The sequence below is a fragment of the Staurois parvus genome, unplaced genomic scaffold (genome assembly GCF_062004578.1).
Source record: "Staurois parvus isolate SC_StPar_1 unplaced genomic scaffold, SC_StPar_1.0 ptg000420l, whole genome shotgun sequence".
In the NCBI taxonomy this organism is placed as follows: domain Eukaryota; kingdom Metazoa; phylum Chordata; class Amphibia; order Anura; family Ranidae; genus Staurois; species Staurois parvus.
The window spans coordinates 4,396,909-4,401,132 of record NW_028318216.1 but is presented as its reverse complement, the minus strand read 5'-3'; the positions used below and the strand labels follow the sequence as shown (position 1 = coordinate 4,401,132).

Genomic DNA, 4,224 nt, shown 5'->3' with positions numbered 1-4,224 from the left:
AAGTGTTACAAGGAGCACCCCTAGGGAGACCACTCCCAGGGGGCACAAACACAGCAGACTCTCTGCCTTCCCAGCCCCTGACCAGACAAGGTAGACCCAATCAAACCAAGAGAAACTGGGCCCATCCGGTTTTCCCGGGGGAATTACTACAGCCTATGGACGCCTTGAATTCTCTTCCAGCCAGGACAAGCCTTCAGAGCCCCCATCATACAAAGAGGGGTACTATAAAGTACAGCCATTCTCACCAAATGGTAAGAATGAAGGCAGAGCAACCCTACTGTACACGGATAAGAACAGGTACTACACTTAATCTTAGCCAAAAGGCCAAGAAGTGATGACATACTTAACTAGAAAAGCTACAATTTCTGGGGAAGTTGTGTAAAGTGTTCTTGCCTCCACCAGTAGTCTACAACTGGAGTAACTGGGTGGAGTGGCTTGTCACTCTGCTGCCTGCTCACACATCTGGGTTCCTATGGCAACTCACTCTACAGCAAGGGCAGAGAAAAACAAACTGCTCCAACTTGCTCACTTCACTGGCGGTTGCCATCTTCAAACGATTGTAGTTTAAAAATTATAAATCCTACAGTGAAGAGATTTATATTGTGAGAATCACAAGACCCAGACCTACATTTTTATGCATATTATGTCTCTGAAATATTAAAAATAAAGGCACAGTCGCAGTTTAGAAATTGCCCTTCAAATTTCAGGTGGCTAGAGTGGAGTTTCAATGAATGTCAATGGGTGACGTGAGTTGCAAACAAATGGTCATATTGTAAAAACTATCAGGACTATGGCTTAGCTGTGGACATTTTTAGTGGCAGCAGGGATAGTTGAATGTTTTGATATAAGATTTGTGTAGGTGGGTTTGAAAATGAGGGAGTGATGGCAGATTAGAAATCATGTCCTGATTTTTCAGCTCACACTCTAGCTTTTGTCAGCTCCCACTCTAGTTTTGAACATTCCGCCATTCATTCCTATGGGACCAATTTCACCACAAAAACGCCAATATTTTGTGAACCATTCGGCGAAACGTTCCACAAAGTAATAGCACACCAATCAGGAACATTAGACGTTTCGGTATATTACTGTCTATGTAGTGTAAAAACTGTGGGAGCAGTTAGGGTGGTAAATTTGGCTATAATAATAAGAATATATATGTGAGATAACAGTAATAGTCTTGCCATGCAAGAATACTTAATTACATGACAGATGAATTAGTATATTTTACATCTATGAAGCAGTCTGTAGCAGAACATACATGTACCATGGACCCAGTGCTATGGAGTTGCTCAATGATATCTGAGACTTTTCTAAAGAATCCTTTTTTGAAAGGTTGTATTGTATGCTTCTTTCCACTAAAATATCAGCATACATGAAAACATTATGCCACTGGGATTTAATGAGTAGATTTTTGATTACCTTGCAGAGTTGTTCATTGAAATTGATGTTTTACTGTTTGTTTCCTGGGAAATTTAGATTTTATCAATGTATCTGTTTTTTGGGACAACCCCTTTGCTTATCTTTGCCATATTTTGATTAGTGTGAAAATAACTTGGCAACATCCATTTGCTAGAACGATTTTAACCCATTTTGTGACTAGAGTTTTGGAAGCTTAAATGTCAGGACCATGTTAAGTGACATCAGTATGTACAATATTTGTTAACCTGACAATAATTATATGACTAATTTGTTGGCTTGATGGGGAATCTGAGACTAGGAACACACAAATGCACATTCCTAGTTATTTCCTACAAGGTTTATTAACATTCAAGGCAAGGGGCAGTTTTCACTTGGACTTGTATTTGAGTTGTATTTCAGTCATAAATGGGTTAGGACCTTTGTGTAATTTTTAAATCTAATATTATCTAACTTAGGCTCTTGCAACCATAAATCTGGCTTACCTTTTTCCCTGCATGAAACATTTTTCCGTTTTTCTATATACCACATTTTATCATTGTTATTTGTGTTATGCATGCAAATACAATAAACAGTGACAATCTAACTGTATGAAGCAATTAAAAGAGATGTATGGAGTTGCATCTGTCCCCCTCCGGCTCTCAGTGTGGTAACTCAGTTCTTACAGCTGCTGTGAGTAGAGAGTGGTGACTGTCAGTCACCGCTCTCTGCTCTTCTACCCCCGCCCTCACTGTAGTGCTGGGCTGTGTGGAATGGCTGGCTCAGGCTCTCAGCAAAGGCTGAGCCAGGTGCTGCGCCAGACTCTGGGGTGGTTCCCAACTTTGAAGGCGGGATCTTTCCCCAGCCTGAACTGGCTGAGTGATGTCGGCCAACAGCAGGCTTCAGCCTGATGTTGGCTTAAAATGGGTCACAGGAGTGCAGAATGAACTGCACTCCTGGGATTCACAGAAGAACAGCCAAAAGAGCTTTGGCTGTACTTCTCCCTTAAGATGGTCAGAGCTGGCACTTTTTCTTTTGCATTATGTGGGTCTATGGCTACTGAATCCTTGAATACTTTTGTATATTTCACTCTGTACTTTTCTTTTTAACATATTTTCTATTAACATATTTTAATTTTGTACATTCCGCTCTATACTTTTCTATTTAACATAAAGGTTAATAATGTAACTTAGATTACAAAATCTTCAGTTTTATTCAAATTAGTTGATGCAAAAATGAATACACCCCACAACAAAAACTACTACTTCTAGTATTTTGTATGACCTCCATGATTTGTAAGGACAGCACCAAGTCTTATAGACATGGAATTAACAAGTTGGCAACGTATTGCAACATCTAACTTTTTCCATTCTTCAAGAATGACCTCCTTTAGAGCCTGGATGCTGGATAGAGAGTGATGTTCAACTTGTCTCTTAAGAATTCCCCATAGGTGTTCGATTGGGTTCAGATCAGGAGACATACAGTACTTGGCCACTGAATCACTTTCACCCTGTTGTTCATAAATGCAATAGTGGCTTTAAATGTGTGTTTTGGATCATTGTCATGTTGGACATCGAGTGATGGTTGCATCTTCTCTTTCAATATAGAGCAGTACATCCAGGGGCGGACTGACAACTCATGGGGCCCCTGGGCAATAGGGGATCATGGGGCCCCTGTGTCCTTGCCCACACTCAAACCACACCCAAAAATGAAAGGAACCAGGGCAATCTCATGGGGCCCCCTACTGACCCCGGGCTCTCGGGCAGTGCCAGAGTGTCCGAATGGACAGTCCGCCCCTGAGTACATCTGTGAATTCATGATACCATCGATGAAATGCAGCTCCACGACACCAGCATCACTCATGCAGCCCCACAAAAGGACACTGCCACCTCCATGTTTTACTGTAGGCACCAGGCATTTTCCTTTGTACGACTCACTTTTGCGACTCCAGACAGTTTTGAAGCCATCAGTTCCAAAAAAATGTATCTTGGTCTAATCAGTCCAGAGTAGAGTCCCAGTAGTCTTCTTCTTTTTCATCATGGGCCGTGGCAAATTCTATACAGGCTTTTTGGTGCAAGGGCTTTAGGAGAGGCTTCCTTTGCGGATGACACCCATGCATTCCATTCCTCTGCAGTGTACGTTGTATTGTGTCATGGGAAACAATCACTCCAGTTTGGCTTTCTACTTCTTCAGCTAACTGCAGTGAACTTGTATGCCAAAGGTTTCTTCAACCCTTTTCATCAGAAGACACTCCTGTTGAGGTGTTAACTTCTGTGGATGGCCTGGACATCTCTGTGAGATGGTTGCAGTTCCATCTTTTGTATCACTTTAGCTACAGTATTATGACTGATAGGTAAAGTTTTTCTGATCTTCTTGTAATCTTCACCTCTCTTGTGTAAAGAAATTATTTTCTTTCTCAGGCCTTGTGACATTTTCTCTTCCATGTGGTGCCATTGCTAACAGCATGAAATGGGAAGGGGTTTTCTTTGTTAAGTAACGCACTTTTATAATCAACTGTCTGCTGAACACCTGCTTAATGAACAATTAGACTCACCTGTAGTTGAATTCTTGTTAATTAAGATTTTGTTGTCTAAAATTTAGCTTTGCTCCTAAGAGTTTCATTTGGGTGTATTCATTTTTGCAACATGGTCTTGAATAAATTTGTTAGCAAAAATACTTTTTTGTTTGTGCAAATTAAATCTTGTTTCCAATCCTTGGCCTGCATTTGTGAGAGTATTTTGTAGTATAGTGTCCCATAGAAAATGTTCATTCTGAAAGAAAAGTAAAGGTTTTCTGACAAATCTGTTGGGGTATACTCATTTATGCTGA

At 40.7% G+C, this 4,224-nt stretch overlaps 1 pseudogene; it reads right to left on the bottom strand.

The window, feature by feature from the left end:
- Nucleotides 1-214: 214 nt before the first annotated feature.
- LOC149454722 (U2 spliceosomal RNA) lies at nucleotides 215-336 on the bottom strand (annotated as a pseudogene).
- Nucleotides 337-4,224: the final 3,888 nt, after the last annotated feature.